General features: G+C 59.2%; 1 long non-coding RNA gene across 1 annotated transcript; it reads right to left on the reverse strand.

Moving 5' to 3' along the window:
- Window positions 1-17803: 17803 nt before the first annotated feature.
- LOC103679233 lies at window positions 17804-19184 on the reverse strand. The gene is made up of 3 exons (XR_572880.2): window positions 19056-19184; window positions 18884-18937; window positions 17804-18616 (listed from the first exon to the last, which is right to left on the reverse strand). It is a non-coding gene; the product is annotated as an uncharacterized LOC103679233 (long non-coding RNA).
- Window positions 19185-21636: the final 2452 nt, after the last annotated feature.

Here is a 21636-nt window from a genome sequence, read left to right on the forward strand (position 1 = left end):
GGGGGGGGGGGGAGTCCTTTCCGAAGGGACCTGGTCCGGCGTCACCACGCGTGGGAACAGCGGCAGCGCTGACTCCCTCCGGCTGCTGGCTGGGCCGCCCTCAGGCGTCCCCTCGGCTTGGGAATGGTTCTTGGCCGGACAGAGCTGCCTCCCCAAGGAGACGCTCTCTTCCTGGACTCGGCCCACATCCCCGGCGTGCTCCGTGTGGAGGAGCCTCCGTGCCGGAGGGCCACCCGACCTCCGAGCTCCCGGGCGGCAGCGATGCGTCTGCGGTACCACACGCCGTGGCCTGCACCCCTGCCGCCCCCCACCCCCCGCGGGCGTGGGCCTGGGAGCCGGCCTCTGACTGTGGTGCTTGGTGCACAGGGACAGGCCGTCGGATGGGATTCTGACTTCGGACCGGCTGTGGCCGTCCCTGGGTGGGGGCCCTGGCGCCAGGTGGCAGGACAGTCACCAAATGCTCCTGCTGACAAGCTCCCCGTGGAAGGAAGGAAGGGGTTTCAGAGAGCAGGAGGGGAGGGCTGCGGCTGCGGACACACACGGGAGGCAGATAACGGACGGCTGCTCCATGGGGTGCTGTGGACGGTGCCCAGCCCGCCATCCGGCCTCGTCCTGGTCCCGTGGCAAGGTGACCACACTGGGCCTGCCCCACAGGATGGAGCAGGCCCAGGGCAAAATCAGCGTGATCTCCTGCACCCGAGGGAGCGCCAAGTGAGCACGCGGCCCCGGTCGGTTTGGGGCACCTGAAAGTCCTGCAGGAAGTGCCGGCTTTCTGTCCACCTGCCCGACTGCAACATGGAAACAGTCTGTACGGGGGAAGCCGAGGTGGACACTGCTTCCCTCTCAACACAGTCCCCAGAAATTCCTCTAAGCTGAGCGCTGGACCCTACTTTTCCCCCTCCCCCAGCCGCAGAGCGGGCGCTGCTGGCCTCCGCTTACCCTCATGCAAGCGCTGGCGGGACATGTCTGTACGTCGCTACGACCTCAGGCTGGGAGACCGCGAATACCGTGAGTCCTGCCAGCTGGAGTGCAGGGCTGGACGGACGAGGAGCTGACGGGTCGGGCCCCTGATGGGACGGACGCATCCTTGCTTTGTTTCGGGCTTTTTAAAAAATTAATCTAATGAGGATACACTGACGCAGACATAAAAAAATCTGCATTATTTATTTATGGCTCAAAAATTTCGTAACTACAGTATTTGTTCTTTCACTGAAATACAGCTGGCACTATACAGACAAGCTCACCTCAGTGTCGGGTGTCTAGCACAGCGATTCGACGTCTCTGGGCGTCACGCGCGCTCCCCGCACGGGGAGCTCCTGTCACGACTGACTCACCCACCGCTGGAGGCCGGACCCGCTGCCCTCCCCTGCCGACCGCCAAGCTGCTCTCTGTGTTACGGGTCTGTGTCTGCTTCCTGTGTGTTTGCTCACCGGTTCTCACGTCCCGCACGTGAGGCAGACCGACGGCACGTGTCCTTCTCTGACGTATCCCACTCAGCATCGCAGCCTCCAGTCCATCCACGTCGTGGCAGACAGCAGGATTTCGCCCTCTCTGACGGCCGAGTCACACCCCGTCGTGTACATAGACCGCGTCTCCTTGACCCATTCTTCTGTCCACGGACACCAGGCTGCTTCTGTAATTTGACCGCTGCTGAAAATGCTGCTGTTAACATCAGGCTGCACGTGTCTTCTCAAGTTAGTGTTTTTATATTTCGGAGGGTAGATACCCAGTAGTGTGGGCAGCTCTATTTTCAACATCTCGAGGACCCTCCGTACTGTTCCCCAGAGTGGCTGCACAGTCTGCATTCCCAACAGTGCACGAGGGCTCCCCTTTCTCCGCGTCCTCGCCAACGTCTGTCGTTTCCTGCCTTGTTAACTTCAGCCGTCCAGACGGGTGTGCGGTGGGCTCCCGCTGTGGTTCTGATCTGCATCTCCCTGAGGCTGAGCGATGTGGAGCGTCTTCTCATGTGTCTGTTGGCCGTCCGTGTGTCTTTTTTGGAAAAATGTCTGTTCAGGTCCTCTGCTGATATTTTAATCAGATTATTTGGTTTTTTGGTGTATAAGTCCTTTACATATTTTGGATATTAACCCCCTCTCATATATACGCTTTGCAGATAGCTTTCCCCGTTCGGGAGGTTGCCTTGTCACGTTGCTGATGGTTTCCTTTCTATTTTGCTCTACTTTACTCTTGCTGTTGTTTCCCTGGGACAGATGTGTCTCCGTAAAGGCCAAGATGGTGCTTAGATCTGCTCAGGGAACGTTAGGCTAGATTTAGCCTGGGAAGTTCAGGCCTACATGAGGGAGAGAAGGGCAGGTCTTCCCGGGTCCAAGTAGCTTCTCAGGAAGAATAAAACCAAGCCATCCTCCCAGGCACCCAGAACAGCACCCCAGTCAGGGCTGGGCAGCTCCAAGGGCTCTCAGAGAACTCCTGGGGCCATAGGACCTCTCCCCATGGGCTGTCCCCCTAGGGGATCTAAACTCTTCCCCTTCTCGGGGCCCTGGGAGCTAAGGTCCCAAATCCCCCCACAGTGACAGCCGCAAGCCTGAGGATGAAGGTGTCCAGCTGGCTGGACCTGACCTGGGCTGTAAGCCACCAAGCCCATTGAGTTGGTGACCTCCTTGTCATCTGGTCATCCCTGGAGTCCCGGGCTACTCTGGGCATTCTCCCATCCCCCAGTGCATGGGGGCCTTGTCCCCAGAGGCCTCTCCCACCCTGTCCCTGCCGTGGCCCATGGCCACCTCCCTGGCCACCAAGCCCTGGATAGCATACCTCCAAATGTCCCTTTCAAGTTCCACAGCCCATGAGTCCTTCCTGGCAACGTGCTCCTTCTCCAGTCATAAGGGGCCCAGCTGACCTGCAGGACGGGTGTTCCTGAACCTGCTGTCGTCCCTACGTCTGGGTCGCAGGAGCAGTGCCCTGGGTGCTGTCCTTCCAGGAATCCTACAGACTATGCGTGAACACGGAGAGCCTCTCCTTGCTGGAAATGTCACGTGGAAGCCGATGGCTGCTGTGTAACATCTTACTGTGAGGGGCACGGTCAGACCAGCATGGCCACAGAACATTAGAAGTTCTGGGTCTCTGAGTGAAAACCGCGCTCCCCAGTAAGCTGTTTTCACGAAGATTCGTTTTCACATAAGGAAGTGGAGTTCATCGTAAGGGGTCCTTCCTCTCCATCTGCCGTTGGCCTCCCTGGCCTGAGCACCTGTCCTAGCCTGGGTGCGGCCTCGGCCTCCCAGAACCAGCCCGCGTGTCCGCCGTGCCCTCCCGCGCGTCCAGCCGGGGGGAAAGCGATGGCGCTGCCTCCCCTTCTCCCTGGTCCGGAGCAAGTTTGTGGTCCCCGTGACATCCCCAATTCAAACTTTATTATGTAATTATCTTGTGAAACATATTATTTTTCTCTTTATTTTTCCTCTCTCAGTTAACGGTGAATTTTATTGCATAAATAAATTACACGTGCCATAATGCATGCCTCGCAGCCCACACAGCAATTAAGCTTGAAGTTGACACAGTGCGGGCACAATTACAGGTAATCTGCAAAGGGAAACAGCCGTTCATTTGCTCCACAGTAATAGTCAGGACACTTAGCGACACGGTGGCCGTGAGTCCGGGCTGGCAGGGCTCACGGGGCCGTGATTTACGGGCTCCGGGACAAGGGCCTCCCGCCCAGGGTCTGAGCGCACTGTGCACGGGACCGCCCACATCGGGGACCTGGTGCAGCCGCCCGGAGGAGGGGCCCCACGGGAGCGTGCCCAAGGTCAACAGTCAGCTGCCTCCCACGGGTCACAGGACAGGTCACAGGCAGTGCTGCCGCTGGGGCGAGAAGTGCACATGTGTCCATCCGTGTCCCTCTGGTCAGCCTCTACCACTGTGGAGTCCTGATGGACGGTCCCCGCCGCAGGGCCCACCACCCCAGGCCGGTCAGCCCACACACTGCTGTGGGACTCTGCACGGGAGGGGCGTGCGGCTTGCCCTCTGTCTGTGCCACGGCCTCGGGCTCGTTCTTCCACGAGGAAAAGGGCAGCGAAGAATCTGTAGGAGGACACTGTGCTGGGCCCATTGGGAGTGTCTCCAGGCCCAGCGAGCAGCATTGGGAGCTCGGGCTGGAGGGGCCGCAGTGCCGCTCGTGGTCACGAAGGTCCCTTGGCAGGGGAGACGCCTGGGTGGTTCTCCGGCTGTACGTTCTCTGAAGGACAGATTTCCAATCCCCTGCATCTCGGTGCAAACAGGTGCGTCCAACACCGTTGTGTCAGGGCAGACCGGTGGCGGGCAAGGCCTGAGCAGCCCCTGCCTCTGGGCCGGCCGTGTACAGAAGATTCTGGCTCTGCGTGCAAGCCAGCGGGAGGCCGGTTGGGTTTGCGAGGCTGCCCGCCCACCGGGCCCTGCAGGAGACCCAGCAGCCGCAGGCCCCACCCTCGGCATTCTCGAGGGCCCGGCGTGTGATGTGAGTGGGCCTCTCCAGCCCATGAAGATGCCACATGAAGCTCCTTCCTGTGGCCGCCTGTCCACGGCCCCTCACGTGGCCCCCTGTCCATGCAGCCCTACTCTGCCAGGCGTGACGGGCACATGGCGAGCACTTTCCTCGAAGTGCCCCCTGAGCCCTCGCTCCGATGCTGCGAGGGCACTAGGAGTGTGTTTTAGGAGAGCCCGGCCCACCACGACATTCTTCTTCACGAACGAAGTGCGTTCCCCGTGACTTGCCACGTCGTCTGTGGGGGAACATGAATCCCTGCCTCCCAGACTCAGGGCTCCGCCACGTGACCTGCCTCAGCAACGGGATGTGGGCAGATGCCCCGTGAGCCATGTGGGATGGCAGCTGTGAGGGCCCCTGCGAGCTTCCACCCTGACCCCCGTTCCTGCTCGTCCCACGGGCTGCTCCGTCCGTGTGGCCAAGATGAAGGGAGATGCGCGGCAGAGCAGTGGCCAGCCCGCCCCAAGGTGGAAGGGTAGGGAGACAGAGCTCTTTGAGATTTGGGGGTGTTTGCTATGCAGCGGAGCTGACACCCCCGAGTCAGGCTTCAGGCAGAGCTGGTGTCACCCGGCTGACAGGGCCTTGGGCAGCGGTCACGGCGTGTGTTCCCACCACACCCTGGCCTATGCGTCAACCTCGCCACGCTGTCGGGGCGGGAAGAGCCTCCCCACTGCTCTTGGCTGGGCACGTAAACACTCTGGCTGCAACCGCATCCCAGACCCCAGGCCCCTCACGGGCCTCCATCAAAGGCTGGAAGTTTGGTCTCCACAAACTGACTCCATCGCCTTTCTTCTCCACCTGCCTCCGCCCAGCAGGAGCCGGGCCTGCAGATGGATGAGGGTCAGGGCTGATGCATGAGCACCCCCACACTGGCCACGATAAAGCTGGGAGCAGACCCCTTGCAGGCAGGGCTGGAAGATAAAGCCCAGCGCAGACCCTTCCAGCACCATCGCGACCTGGGGCCCGGGCCCTGGCAGCCCTCCAGCCACGAGGTGGCTTTCTCTGCGACTCTGGATCGCATGCCCGCAGCGGCCCCCGGCGGTCGCTCTGGGCTGGCTGCCCCGTTCTGCAGTGTTCTGGATTCTTGAGCACAGGAGCCAGCTTTCGTTGAGCCCAGGTCCACGGGGCTTTGCGTGGAGGGCTTTGAGGATGTTGGAATCCGTGAGATGAAGCCACCTGGAGTTACACCTGACCCTCTGGCCGGGCGTGAATTCAGGCTTGAAGCGGCCATGGGTGGGAAACAAAGGGCCCCGTGACAACCACAGGCATGTGGGTGCCAAAGCCCTGCCGTGGGGCCTGGCCACTGGCTTCCACCAAGAACAAGAAAGAAGAGTCACCCCCATGGTCACCCATCAGCATCGCACACCAAGGCTGGGGTGCCCACGATTCCCACTTACCTGTGAGGTGAGTGGAACGGATGATTCTGGAAGGAGCCAGAAGGCCTGTTCCCGAACCTCCCACTCAGCTGGGGGAGGAGGGGAGGGACCGGGAGACGAGGTAATAGACCGGCCCCCAGGCTCACCTGTGCTGCTTCCTAACCGCACAGCGTGCCCTCCTAGCCCCACAGTGACCCGGGAGCAGGGACCCCACGAGGAGGAAGAGTTCTCTTGGCCTCATGCGTGCCGTGTGAGGGCGGGGCAGGGAGACAGAACGAATGCACACACCCCCCTCTGCTGTCGGGTGAGAGCCCTTCTTCCACACTCACCACCCTGCAGGCTCCCGGGCGGCTGGGTCACTCCTTATCTCTGCAGGTGTCTGGATGCCGTGTGACAGCACGGGTACGTGTGTGCACGTGGGTGTGTGCACGTGCGGCCGTGCGTGTGCACGCCTGTGCAGCACTAGGGCTCACCAGCCTTGGTGAGCGCGGTCAAGCCTGAGTCTCGGAGACAGCTCGTTCCTGGATACCTTCAGTGTGCCAGCGCCCCCATGCCATGAGCCCCCGGAGCTCTGCGCGGAGAGGAGGGTAACAGATTTCACGGCCTGAGAAAACCAGCAGCTAAACCAGCGGAAGAGGCCGCCCTGCCCCACCAGGCGAAGGAGGAAATATGGGGCTTGCCTTGGGCACGTGCTGTGCAAGGAATCACCGAGGCCCATGGGCAGGCCTGGGGGAGAACCTGTGTCACCCACGAGAAGCCCGTGGGACGGGAGTGAAAATACCGGACGTGGAGGACACTTAGGTGCACATTGCAAAGTGAAAGATGCCACGAGAAGGACACACGCTGTGTGTGTCCAGTACAAAACCATGCAGACGGTGAAAGGACCGGCGGTGTCCGGGGTGGCCGTGGGGAGGGGCGGACAGGTGGAACACGGAGGACACGTGGGGCAGCGGAGCACTTCTGTGTGACGCGTGTCCACACTTGTGAAAGGAACACCACCAACAGTGAGCCACGAAGACTGAACCGCCCGTGGTGACATGTGCACCCCACCGGGGCTCCAAGTCAGCGAGAGGGGAGAGCGCGGGAGGCAGACTTGGGAGCTCGGTGCTTCCCATCAAGGTCCGCGTGAACCTAGAACTGCTCTTAAAAACATAAAGTCTGCTGGTTTAAAAGAAAAAATAAGAAAGCGAGAATACGGTAGTCAAGCCGCCTGATGAACCCATTACCTCGTTCTTCCTGTGATGAAACTACCTTAAACTTATTTTTCATTCTTTTTCAGGGTTTTACTGTTTTGTTACTATAAGGAGGAAGTATGCCTGTTGCATAGAAAGCTAAGGCACACGGGACCGAGATAGCGAGCGTCCCAGACGCCCCTGTGTGCGGCAAAGCCTGCGGGCAGATGGCCGCACCTTCCTGCCGCTTCTTCCCAGCAAGTCCCAGCTGGGACCGACCTCAGGGCCGCGGGCAGGCTGTGAAGAGTTAAGTTCTCAGGCCGGTAGGGCCCCAAGAAGTCCCCAGAGGACCCGAGCCAGGTGCACAGGAGGGGGAGGCTGGCAGGCCCAGACGGGCTGGCCTCCCGCCTCACATTCCTGCCCCCAAGTTGAGAAGCACGCAGGGAAAATGTTGCGCTTTTCCAAGATCCAGCCAGTCTGGCTGATGAATGAATATTCCAGGCCAGCTCGGCCCGGTTCTCCTGCTCTTGGCGGGAGGGACGGCCTTCAGAAGGGGTGAGGGGCTGCCTGTCATCCCCCAGGTCACCAGAGGCTCTGGAATGTGCCAGATGGCCGCTGAGTGCCTGCCCCCACTTGTGGATTCTCCCCAGCACATGCCTGCAAGGTCAGGCGCCCGCTCCGGCCAGCTGACGGGTGTCATCTGGCAGCCGCTGGCTCACATGCTGCAGCAGGGCCCATGGCAGCAGGGAGCGCTTCCAAATACCACAGTGGCAGAGGGTCCGACGTGACAGGCAGAGGTGAGGAAAGGGCACCTCGCCGACACTTCCCGGCCTTCCAGCTGTCACTGCCCGCACATCGGAGGCCGAGGGTGAGCAAGGAGTGAAACGCAGGTCCAGACAGACAGAGCTCCCTGAGAATGTCATGTCATACCTTCCACGCAGCTCCAGAAAGTTCCAGGAGACCCGAGGCGTTGAAAACCCAGGCCACTGAAACTGTGGGTGCTGTGCACGTATACATGTGTTCATGTGTGTGTGCATGTGTGTGCTCACACGTATGTGTGCTCCTGTGTGTGCATTCCATGGGTATGCTTGTGTGCTCACACGTGCACGTGTGTATGCATGTGTGTGCTCACACGTATGTGTGCTCCTGTGTGTGCATTCCACGGGTATGCTTGTGTGCTCACACGTGCACGTGTGTATGCATGTGTGTGCTCACACGTATGTGCGCTCACGTGTGTGCCACGGGTATGCTTGTGTGCTCACATGTGCACGTGTGTATGCATGTGTGTGCTCACACGTATGTGTGCTCCTGTGTGTGCATTCCATGGGTATGCTTGTGTGCTCACACGTGCACGTGTGTATGCATGTGTGTGCGCTCACATGTGTGTGCACTCACTGCATGGTAGGGCAGCTCTCTAAGGAACCATGCAGTGAGTCTCTCTGTAAATACTTGATTATCTTGTGATGGTGATGATCTGACCCAATCCATTCATTTTATAAACACAGCGCGTGATGTCCCAGGTGTTACGTACGGCTGTCCAGGGTCCTTTGTAGACAAAGGCCAGACACGTGTAAATAATAAAGTGCGTGTGCTCTGCGTGTCACATGGGCACCCCGCAGCTCCACAGCGGGGGTCCTGTCAGTGGTGGGGTCAGGACCAGGTCTCATGGCCTTGGGCTCGTCTCTGTCCCCCACGAACACTTGTCTCTCCCCAGCCACATACACGGAGAGGACTGCCAGTGTCACACATGGAGAAGACGCCCAAACACGTCTGTGGGTACAGGAGGAGCTGTGTTCTGCTTACCTGGCTCTGTGCCTGCACCACGTGGCCAGCGTGGCTGCTGTGCGGTCTGGCTTTGTCTGCTTCACTGCGCTAACACGTGGCTACTGCAAAGGGGGGAAGGGAGGCGACGGGAGTGGGGGGACTGGCGGGCAGGGGAGGGAAGGGAAGAGATGAGGCGGGAAAGACCTCCGCACCTGCATCCTCACCCCCCTTCACTGTGGCAGCTCTGGCCCGGGTGTGGCTGCAACGGGGGCCTTTCGCCCACCCAGGTGCGCTCCTGGGGCTGATGACCGTGTCTTCCTTCCCGAGTCCCTCAGTGCCGGGCCCCGTGTGAGGCTGGGACGGCGCAGGAAGAGGCTGAAGGCCAGGCCGCTCTGGGTGGCAGCTTGGGAAGCGAGACGTGGCAGCCACGGTGTCAGGGAGGAGCCGTGGACGGTGGTGGAATGGATCAGGCGTCACCTGCTGCCCTGGGCACCGTGGGATCCCTGCTGCTTCATCAATTGACAAACCAGCCTAAGAGCTGAATCTCCTCCGTGTGGGCAAGCAGAGCACGGAGCCGCTCCAGAAACAACCGGAACAATGAACAAAACCAGGGGCCCGCGGCTCGCTCTGGCAGCTCCCACTGGCTGCCCCCCAGCACGTCTACAGAGCTGGGGCCTCAGGGGGCCCTGGGCTGCCGGCTCCGGACCCAGACCTCCGGGCATGATGTGGGCATGCTTGCCAGTGAGGAGGCCAGAGACAGAACATTCCAGCACATCTACGGTGTCCACACTTCAAATCCTCTCTGGCCTTTGTCCAAGGCCACAGAGCGTCAATTTTAACTGGGCCCAAGAGTTAAACACCTGGTCAGCCGGTGACATGCAGAACATACACACCCAGGCGTGCCCCTGCCCACGCGCACACATGCACACACGTGCACACGCATGCACTCGCACACATGTGCACAGCCGTACGTGGCCACACCCACAGGCTCACACACACTCAGGGTGCAAACACATCCCACAGTTCAGCAGCACCGTAACAGGGCTGGAGTCGCCGGCAGGAAAGGATTTCTGTGTCCAGACGCCAGCGTGGTGTGAGCAGACACCATTGGATGAAGTCCACCGTTCACCCTGCATCCACCCCGGAGAAAACCATCTGTGGAAAGTAACTGTATTTGCACGTGTTTCTTCATAAGCAAATAAGAGCTCAGTCTGCGTTTCCCAGACCGGCCCCTCTGGCTCCCGAGCACCGTCTTCCAGAACGGGCCAGAAGCCTGTCCTCAGATCCCGCCCTGGGAGACACAGGGACAGCCAGAGCCCCACGAACAAGGATCCGAGACGTTGTCCGGAGATTTGAGGCAGTGCAGGAGGCCTGTGCGCGAGTGTGCGTGTGACAGTGTGAGAGCATGCGTGTGCACGTGGGAGCGTGTGTGCACCCAATACACGCCTGCTGTGGAGCCGGAACTCCCGGCCTCTGGCTCGCACACGTGATCACAGCGAGCTCGTGGGTGTGTCGTCGCGTGCACGTAATTGCACACGTGCTGACTTGGCTGTATCCCGTGGTTACACTCTGTCCCAGGTCCCACCCACCCGGAGGGGACGGAACGGCACAGAGGTGTGAATGGGGGAGGGTCATCGGGACCCCCTCAGAGTCTGTGCCACAAGCCCTGGGTCATTCTGCCACATTGCGTGGGAGTGACACACGCTTTGGAGGAGTAAGCCACCAACAACAAGGGCCAAAATAAAAGAACTCTGCCAACCCCACGAAAACACGCTGTGTCCCCTTTGAACGCCTCCCTGAGCCCCGACAGTGGTGCACAGCGTGTCCCTGGGGACGGTCTAACAGCCCCCCACCCGCCGGGCCGGTACACGCTGTCTGCGTGGGTCTTATTGGAGCAGAGTCCATGGCAGGGTCCGCTGCTGCTCTCCTGCACGTGGATGACCCAAACTGTTGGCTCCTCTGTCCCCAGCATCTGGGACCTCCGGTCCGGGCATTTGAAACAGACCGGCCTACTCCGTGACAAACCCGGGAAATCGCCCACCGCGAGGTGAGCTGCACCTGGTTTCATTTCACGGATTTGAACGGATGCCGCTTCAGCCCGTCAAAAAGTTTATTCCAGGAGCAGCAATGGCAACGAGGCAGCACCTGGCCTGAGGGGGAGGGGTCGGAGGCTCCTTTCCCACCAATCCCGCGAGCCCAGCCTCGTGGCACGGATTATCCCGCTGACCCATTTCTTAAAATGAGTCACAGGGAAAACAAAAAAAAAAAAGTGTCATCTGAATAGTCATGTGGACCAATCCAGTGCCCTGCACTGTCCGTGGACAGCACCGTGGCGTCCCACCCTGGGGACAGCCCCGGGCACCCCTACTCAGGCTGTCCCACAGCTGGGACCCTGAGTCGCATCCCACTTCTGTCCAAATTAAACAGAACAGGGTCTTTGCGAGGACACTGCTGAGCCGAGGAGAAGGTGTGGGTCACCAAGGCCAGTCGGCCGCTCACCTGGGGCCCAAGCGGAAACACGGAAACCCCGGGAACACAGAGGGCCTGACTGTCCCTCTTCCTGAAGACTCACTCTATTTCATAACTGGTGTGGGAAGACAAAGCCGCTAGGTTTGGGGGACAACACGAACGTGCATCCATCATTGGGCTCCTGGCCTCAGCGGGGACCAGCCCCCGCCCCCCACCTCTAAGGAGAAACCCCACTGTCGCGGACAGGAGCCCTCAAGGCCCTGATTTCAGAGCACGGAAGCTTGTCCTGAATCACCTTCCTGCTGTGCTGTGGCAGGCGCTGTGGCAGGCACCCCGCAGAAGGCTTGGTCAGAAAGGAGGGGTTTCTGTGTATGGAAAGTCCCGGTTGGTTCAGATCTGGGATGACTGTGAAGAAGCCAGACACAGGGCAGTGTGCTGCGGTGTCTGTGGCATTGGTCTTATTTGAGCTGAGAAAACCCCTACCGCTCTCCCAGGGGCACTGACGTGGCGCACGCGGGCCACGTGGGAGAAGGCACCGTGCGCACCACACACTGCCCATGTTTCCACGGTGTGTTCGGGCCACGGGGAACTGCCACGGTGCCTGCCTTGTTTTGACCAGTTTTTATGGTAGAATGAAATTTATAATCTAGAAAACTCTTTAAAAGATTGTAACTCACACCTCTTCTGCCCTGAAAAGTTACTTTCTCTTTGGTGACACATGTGTAACGTATGATTAATAAAATGTACCTTATAAAACACACAATCAAGGTGTCTTTATAACAATGTAGAAACGGTCGTACTTCCAAAGAGGGACATCCGGGCATTGTCACCATGGAGTGGTGTTCAGGGATCGCTCCTGTGGGCCACGCGCCTGTGTGGACTGAAGACCGCGCACGCGGGAGCTTTGGGGCTGTCCCGCACTCTGGGCAGGGGCGCCCCCCCCCCATGCTCCAGTAAGTGAGAACATGAATCTGTGGACGGTCCTCTCTGAAACCAATCCCAGGGAATTGGAAAGCAGTGATTATTTGGGAAAAACCTGTTTCTCGATTCTCCTCTCCCCATCCCATGAACCGCCCCCCCTCAGGCGTCCAGGACTGGAAAGGCTGTGTTTGGTGCGAATAAATGGAGATGACTCTGCAGTCTTTCATATGCAGGAGGCTGTTGATTTACGAATGAATGCAGAACCCACAGAGCCAAAGGCCTACTTTCTCTAAACAAAGCAGCAGCCTCTACGAATATTCCCTTCCGGGTGTCCTGGGATTTGACCAAACCTAAGGAGAAGCCTATGGGCAACTCCCAGCTGGGTCATTATTCTCAAGGCCACGTCCCAATAAACTGCTTATTACCTCCTCCCCATAGGGCCTGCCAGGCCACCCATGGGCCCCTCCCTCCTGGCCTCCCCCACCCCCCCGGGCCCCTTCCAGGGGGCTCACGTGCGCACTCATGCATGCCGGCAGGCATGTCGGCGTCTGGGAGCCACGGTGGCGCTGACGGCGCTGACAGTGGGTCAGGCCGTTGGGCTGTTTGTGTGGGCCTGCCTCTGACCTTACTGGCAGCTGGTGGCTGTCCCCGCCCAGCAACCCCTCCGTGCCCTCTGGGTGACAACACTCCCCTTTCAGCCTCTCCAAAGGTCAGCCAGATAACCCCATCCCCGAGAGGCCTTATCATCGTCCTTCTTCCCCCCCTTCCCCTGAGAAGGGACAGAACGTGGAGGGGCCCCTGAAGGAGAGCAGAATTGGTGGGGAGGGGAAGGGTCCCGGGGTCCCTGGGCCTCTCCTGTCCTACTCCTGCCCAGAGAGCCCCCTGCATCATTAACCCACACTCAGCACCAGTCTTGAATCTTGCAGAAGCAGCAGCACAAGGCAGTGGCCTCCCTGGGAATGGCCAACGACCCATTAGATGCCCCCAGCCTCTGTGGGGAGGGACTGTCCCACAGCGGGGTGGCACTCTCCGGGGCCCACACGGCTCCTCCTGGAACTCCAGCCCTGAACCCGGCACTGCCTGGCATTCGGGGATGCCAGCGTGGAAGGGCCCACGCCAGCCGCCTAGTGGGGCCTGGAGCACACGCACGGCCCAGTGACCCCAGTGATGGGCCCGACCCCCAGCTCCTGTGTGGGACCAGTGACCCCCAGGAGCTCATAGCACCGTGCATGGGAGGCAAGCCAGGGACGCCCTCTGCTCATTGGGTCCTGCTTCCCTTCCCACAGACAGAAGCATGTTGTTTCACAGGGGGCAGCGGTCCGACGCCCAAGATCGAGGTGCCCGCAGAGGCGGTTCCTGCTGCAGGCTCTGGGGGCCCACCCAACTTGGCCTCTGCCTGCCGCAGGGGCTGCAGATGCCTCACTCCAACCCTCCCCCCGTCTGTGCCTCCCTCTCATGAGAATACCAGTCATATGGATTTAAGCCGCGTGACCTCATCTTAACTCCGCCGTATCTGCAAAGGTGCCATTTCTAAATAAGGTCACACCCACCGGTTCCGGGTGTGCAGGAATTCCGGGGGACACTATTCAACACAGTACAGGTGCGACCAGCTTGTTGGCCGTGTGGACCAGCCCTTGAGCCCTGAGCTGAGCCCATCTTCTGGTCCCGCTCCCCTCTCTGCAAGGCCCACCGCTGGCACACCTCCGTCCTCCTGGATGGTCCTGCACTCTAGCCTCCCAGCAGGTGACACTCCTGTCCCACTTGCCCTCAGAGGAGGCCACTGGGCTCTCCCGTGAGGCTCACCTCCTGGCATGCACACACACACACACACACATGCATGTGCAAACACGTGTGCACATGCACACACACATGCACACTTAGAGACACACACACATAGGCAAACACAGACACATGCATGCACATGCACGCAGACATGTGCACACAGACACAAGCACATGCACACACACGTAGACACACACATGCAGGCACATGCACACACGGACACATGCACACATGCAGACACATGTGCATATGCACATACATGTGGGCACACAAGGCACCCACACACATGTGCACACACATGCACACACAGAGACACATGCGCACAGATACAAGCACATGCATGTAGACACACACAGACAGATGCACACAGACGCATGTGGACACACGCACACACAGGCACATGCAGACACAGACACAAGCACATGTAGACACGCAGACGCACGCACACAGACACATGCAGACACAGAGACACATGCACACACAGACACAAGCACACACATGTAGACACACGTAGACACACGCGGACACACGCACACACAGGCACATGCAGACACAGACGCAAGCACACACATGTAGACGCACACACAGACACATGCACACACATGTAGACACGCACGCAGACACACGCACACAGACACATGTGGACACACGCACACAGAGGCACATGCAGACACAGACGCAAGCACACACATGTAGATGCACACACAGACACATGCACACACATGTAGACACGCACGCAGACACACGCACACAGACACATGTGGACACACGCACACAGAGGCACATGCAGACACAGACGCAAGCACACACATGTAGACACACGCAGATGCACGCACACACATGTAGACACGCATGCAGACACACGCACACAGACACATGCAGACACACGCACACGCAGGCACATGCAGACACAGACGCAAGCACACACATGCAGAAACACACACGCAGACACACGCACACACGTGGGTCAGCCTCCTGGTGGAGCGCCTGTCCACACAGGGCTCTCTCGTGGGCAACAGCGACTTGTTCCCAGGACCTGCAGGAAGACAGAGGCATGAAATGGCGGCTCCAGGCAAACCAGTCGCTGGTGAACCAGTCAGAGTGGCAGAGAGAATATGGAGCGAGGACAGTGGTTCTACAAGGACATCAAGGAAATGTCTTGTTGCAACATTAGAGAGAGTGAAGAAGATCATGTATTAATTAAATAGGAGACCAAACAGGACAAACCTTTGAACGGGAGACATAACATTTAAGAACAAAATCAACATGGTGGGTGAAGGTCGGAGAAGGTCAAGTAAGGCCCTAATAGTTGTGCTCTCCCATTTTCTTATCGATCAATATTACATTCTTTCCAGGCGAAAATGCAACAACAGAGTTATTGCTGACCTTTCTCTCACCCTTCCAGCGTGTGCACGGTCACAACAAAATAACAAACGACTTCATGGACCGCGGAGTTCTTCAGACCCAGACCCAGACCCCCAGGTGAGCGAAAATCCTCCTCAAAATCTATTTCGTTTGGAAACACAAAGAATGGGCGTCTGGACTAATTAGCCGCCGGAGAACACCCAAGCCTTTAAAAATAAGTCACCGTCTGAAAACAGCTTGTTACTGTGCCAGTGGCGCACACGGGACCGCCTGCCGGCCCCCTGCACGCTGACAGGTGCCCTCAGAAGCCGGCGGCTCCCCCAGATGCGGGAACCCCACGTGGGACCGGGCCTCCGCCAGCGGGCAGGACTCCACGCCTCGTTCGCCACAAACGACGAGATCACGCCTTTCCCGTCCGAGAAATTATTTAGGTCACTGCCCCAAACCCTTCCTACAAACCGGAGAGGAAAGGCCCGTGTGAGAGGAAAGCCCGAGGGGAGACCCGAAACCCTCAGCAGCCGCAGGACGGCCCAGCTACGCTTTCTTGGCATCAGGGGTTTGCGTGTGCGCCCGGGGCCCGCGCGCTCCATTCCACCAGTTCCGCTGGGAACAGCGCTGCACGCCAATGCCCCCCGTGGATAAGTGGCCACGGGTTTACATCCAGACAGATTTAGTTTGAAACACGTGGAGCAGGATGTCCAGGGCCTCTTATGACCCGAGGCCGGGCTCCTGATGGGCTGCCGGGACCCTGTGTCAGGCCTCGCCTCCCTGAAGAATGTGCACCTGTCCCATTTCAGTTGTTTCCAGCGGGTCACCGGTCGGGGAAGCCGCCGCAGCGCCTTTGTCTGGAGAAGGCGGTGGGACCGCGGGAGGCCTTCCTCATTCCCCTCCCATTTGTCCTGCGAATCGTCTCGGCTGCTCTCCCCAGATCTCACTGTGCAGTCCGACCCCTCCACCCCAGCCTGGGGCCCGGGCACCCGTGCGTGTGTGGGGTGCCTGGCTGGATTTAGTTCCCTCTTCTGATAACATTATAGCATCCGAGGAAACAGCTCGCTGGCCCTCATTTTTAATGATATAATGAAATCTTATTTTTAATTACCTGAACAAAAAGGTTTCAAGTCCGTCAGATTGCCTCTCAGGCCGGCAGAGGTATTCACGGGCTCCAGAACCAATTACCTACATTTCCTTTTTACTTATTGCAAATGTGACCTTTTGTGAGCGTGTGATTGCGCGTCTCCCGCTGTGAGTGGGTATCCGTCCGGCTCGGAGGCCCGTCGCCCCCTCAGTCAGGACGCCGTTCGTTCCCACCCCTCTGATGGCTGCAGGACAAGTCGGTGTCTGGGACCCCGCACCATCAGGACAGGGACCCGCAGCCAGATGGCCCTCCGGTGACAGTCCCAAATACTGGTGACGTAGATGACGGCAAGCACCTGCCAGCCGCCGGGGGAAGGAAAGCGGCGCTCTGTGTGTGGAGTGGGAACCATGGCGACCAGTGTGGAGGTGTGGACAGGGTGGGGGCTGTGGGCCGGGCTGAGAGCCGAGGCCGGCCCCACCACCTGCCTCCGAGTCTCCTGTTCCCTGCCTCAGGTTCCCAGATGCCTGCTCCAGCTCGGGGCCCTTCTAGCTGCCCTACACCTTCTTCCTCCCTGTTTGGGGATGGCGGGCAGGGAGGGCTCCTTGCAGAGCAGGAGCAGAACCCAGAAACCAGGAGGGGCTGCAGGGTTCAGTGGGTGAGCCCCCATTCCACATGCTCTGGGTATGGAGTACCACCCCTACGGGGGCCAGGGCAGGACCAGCCGGCCTGGGCGTCAGCCCTGGGTGGGGAGCAGAGGGCCCACAGGTGAGCCGGGGCAGAGGTCAGGGCCGGAGTGCCCACGGCCAGGCTGCATGCCTGAGGCAGCCTGCCTGTGACCCTCAGAGGGCCGCCTCCCTCCCCACACGTGCTGCACAAAGGAGACGGGTGTCACCAGCAGGGCGCAGGCCGAGCTGAGAGGGGGCATGGGGCCTCCTGACGCTCCAGAGACAGACCTCCAGTGCATCTGAAACATAAACACACAAGGGTCTCTGACAACTGTCCAGCCCCCAGCCCTGTGCAGAGCAGCGCGGGGCCGTATGGCCATGGCCATGGGGCCTGGGAGAGACGCTTTTCTGCAATTTTCAGCTGCACTAGAAGTGAGTTTTTTGTGTGGGTGTCACGTGAAGTCACTGGACAGCACGGCTAATGCCTCAGCTGCATCTTTTCCTGCTTGGAAACTTTCCCTATTAGAGTGTCCGCATGGAGTGCAAACTCCTGACGCCAGCAAAGGTCTGGAATCACCCCCTCGCGGCCCGGCAGCCTCCAGGGCACACGATGGCCATTCTAGCCACAAAACAAGCTCCGTTTATTAGCCAAGCCGCCATAACTCACTCTGAGTATGCAGATGCGTATGCAAAGGCAAGAGGCAGACCCGGTGGTGAGGATAAAACTCAATTAGCAGAAGCATCAGCAATATCCCTGAGGGTAATAAAGCGCCTCCCGCCGCCGCCCGGGGGAGAGGCCCAGAGTGATTGAGACCAGCGGCCCCTGCCCACCGCAGCCACCGCTCGTGCCGTGGGAGGAAGGAGCCTCTCACCAGGTGGACGCCGGATGTCCAGGACTGCATGCCAGAAAGTTCACTGCTCCCAAGTAAAAGCTGAGGGCAGAAGAAGAGCAGGTGGCCCGAGAGGTGGGGCGGGGGTGGGCGTCAGCGGCGAGCTGGTGTCATGGGGCACGTGGCTCCGGAGCAGGCGGAGGTGGCAGGAAAGGCCATGCTTCATGTTGAGCGAATGCCCTGGTTCCGCTGCTGCTCCGTGGTGTCCACGCGGCCCCTCCGTCGGCCCCTGAACACCGGCCACAGTGAAAAGGGCACGGGGGCGGGGAAGAAGCAGGCTGACAGCATGGGACAGGGGACGGTGCTCTGAGCCCCACAGGTGGGGGCCTCAGCCCCGGGGACCCGGCTCCCCATCAGCTCACCGGCCGGTCGGCCCCTCAGGCCCAGAGTGGGGCCCTCCCGCTGGAGAAGCAGCACGGTCCCCACTCCTCTGCCTGGCACCTCTTCCTCCAGGCTCCAGCTTCTCCCAGAGTCCACGGTGGTGGGCGGGGCTGGGCTGTGCACACCCATCCCCACGGTGGACCCATGAGCTGGGTGATCGGAGGCCCTGGTGTGCACTTCTCCCTCTGGAAAATCAGGGTGGGCTGGCTTCTTCTTTGGGCCATGACTGGGATGCCACCTTAGAATAGTGTTTAGATTATGGCCTCCTGCTGCTGATCGGTGGCTAACCTGCTGATTACAGGAGAATTTTAATCAGGAAAGGAGCAGACATTGATGCAGGCAGACTAGCCTGGGAGCAGGAGACATGAGGCATGGGGCCGCATGCCTGGTCACCCTCAGAGCCCACCCTACACTGGCCAACAGCCAGCCAGGGCTCCCAAGACCCGGGGACACAGCCTGGGCCACACACTAGTAAATCAGCCACTCCCTGCGCCAGGCCACTGAGTACGGCTGTTTGTCACGCGGGGCTCTGGTGGGAAGAGAGAGCTGACACACCTGTTCGAAGGATTCTTCCCTTTGCTGCAGAGAACGCCAGCCCAGCTCGAGCACCTGCAGGGAAGGACACTTCTCTGTGGGAGGAGGGACCCCGCCAGCAGCACCCGGGAAGCCCAGGGCAGCGACGCCGACGTCCCCACCTGCTCGGGAGAACACGCTTCACGGTCCTCACCTCGCACTTCAGCGGCTCTTCCTGTTAAGTTCTGCATCACGCTCGTCCCAGGACGCAGCCACCGCCACGGTAAGTAGAGTGCTCCGACACAGGCATGGTGACTCGGACCCATGCGGTCACGGCCAAAATGCTTTTGGGGAAATAAATCATAACCTTTATTTTAATAACATTTACGCTAAATAAATTAATGCATCGCTAATTGTTGACTAGAGAAGCACAACGTTGGGGGTGTTTGTGCAAACTCCGGAGCTCATCGGAGAATCTCGGGGCTCGGCAGCCCCCCCCGCTGCTGAACACATGGCGGGGAGGAGGGGTCCCTTTTCCTCAACGTGCTCTTGTGTCCGCTGTCAAGCAAGGTGTTTCATACTGAATGTGCTGAAGTCCCACCGTCACCCTGAGCCCAGCGGCCGGCACTGGCATTTCCGTGAGGAGCACTCTCGCCTCCCTAGGGAGCACACCTGTCTTCCGCGCAGTGGCCAGGCGCCGCTCCCGGCACGCACAGGTGCTCCCTCATCCAGAGACCGACAAGGCAGAAACTCAGGGAGAGGAAGGCAGCCCTCACAGCCACGGCCCCAACACCTTGTTCCCAGGACCCATCATGGAGGACGCCAACACGCTTTCCTTTCTGGCTTATATCCGTGGCTGTTCGCAGTATTGGAAGTTAGGGCAGGCCACATAAAAATATGGGTCAATTCATTTAAAAATAAAAATAAATCCATCACATGTTAACATAAGTGGCATACTTTCTATTAAAATTATGTTTCAAGAAAAATAGTGGAAAGAGTGGCATTGTTTTACCGTTTTCGCATCTCTCGCGTGCCTGGCTCGGTAGCAGACAGCTGAGCGCTCACGCCTGCGGCCGCGCTCCATCAGTGCAGATTCGCCGCTTTGGCTGAAGGACGAGGAAAATCAAGCCCCACACAGAGACGCAGCTGGAGGAGAAAGGTGTATTCTAATAGTACTCTCAGATCATGTGGGTTATTCTCCGATATCACACCAAAACTCACCAAGGTAGAGGCTCCTAAAGCTTAGTCATAAAATGAACTCTGAAACCCTATCAATAGATTTTGTGTGTTGTGTTAAAATCCACTGGTCTAGCTTGAACTTTAAGCACATCTTCTACCCATAATTTTGTAACTACCCGCATTGGTCATTAGCAAATCCTCAGATCATTTAGCTAAACAGATCTTCCATATGCCAAGACGTTTTATTTCACAACATGAGGAAATTACGTTCGTCATGCGCTCATGGACCACATCAGCCAAGTCTGCGAGTGTGGGGAACCCGCCCAGCTCACGGTGGCTGACAGCTTTCCAAACTCCCGCTCTTTGTTGGAAAGCTCAGCGTTTTGACAACAAGCACCCTCCGCTGTTCTCGAACTGGTCACCTGACATCCTCTGGTTTCCGGACCACGTCCCGTCAGTCGGTCTGCCAGCCGTTTCTTCCCGAGCAGCCGTGCTGCATGGACGGAGCGGGGAGCGCAGCTCTGGCGCCAGTACGCGCTCAGGATGACACCCCCGGCGCAGGGCCGCCTGCGTGCTCCCATTCCAGCAGGCCTGCGGTCAGGGTGGTTTCGCGTCATCTGTTGGGTGGGGCTGTTGTCACAGTGCCTCCGGGCGGCGGGGAGGGGCCACGTACCCCCGTCGAGCTTTGTGTCTCGCGTGATCGCCAGCAGTTGACCATGATGACTTCTCTGCCAGTGCAGATGTTAGCACCGTGAGAAAGCAAGCAACACCCCAGCTGGGTGACGGTGGCCCCCAGGGTCCTGGGAGCCTGGGACCCGTGCGTGTGACCTCATTTGGAATAGGGTCTCTGCAGATTCGGTCAGGTTAAGATGAGCCCTGGATTCCAGCAACACGTCTCACAGGGACAGGGAGTTTCAGACGTGCAGACACACGGCGAGAACACGTGGGAGGAGAGGCAGAGATCCGGATGAGGCTGCCACGAGCCGGGGAACACCAACGACCGTCGGGGCCGGCAGCCGAAGCCGAGAGAGGCCCGGGGCACAGTGTCCCTCAGGGGCCCCAGAAGGACCCGCTGGGGGGTCCACTGTGGACCCCCCCACCTCTGAGTTCTGGCCTCAGGGCCTGGGATGGAATAAACTGCTATTCCATGGCACCCAGGCTGCGGCCGTGTTATGGCGGCCACGGGAAACTCACGCAACATCTGAGAATTACTATGAAAATGCTCGCGGCATGGGGGCCACACTTGGAGCTCCTGCCACGGACCGTTCTCCCGTCTGTCCCACGGAAAGAGCTCCAGTGCCCTGGGAGGACTCGTTTGCTTCCTGTCTATGGGATCGTCCCTTCAGAGGAGGTTGTCTCATCCTCGTCAGCCCAGACGGGTGAACGTGGGGCCCGATGTGTTTCTGTCACGTGAACAAGAGCTCGTGTGGCTCCAGGGAGAATCCTTCAGAAGGGCCACGCCGACCGTCTCTGATGTGGACCAACATCTGATTCTCTTGCTGCAGGGCAGGGGAGGGGAGGGCCATTTGAGGGCCTTTACAGTCTCCCACGTGTCCCTCTCTGAAGGGCAAACTTCCCTCCTCCACTGAACCGACACGGGACGGGGTTCAGTGCCA

Source organism: Ursus maritimus, unplaced genomic scaffold, assembly GCF_017311325.1.
Source record: "Ursus maritimus isolate PB19 unplaced genomic scaffold, ASM1731132v1 scaffold_15, whole genome shotgun sequence".
NCBI classification, from domain to species: Eukaryota; Metazoa; Chordata; class Mammalia; order Carnivora; family Ursidae; genus Ursus; species Ursus maritimus.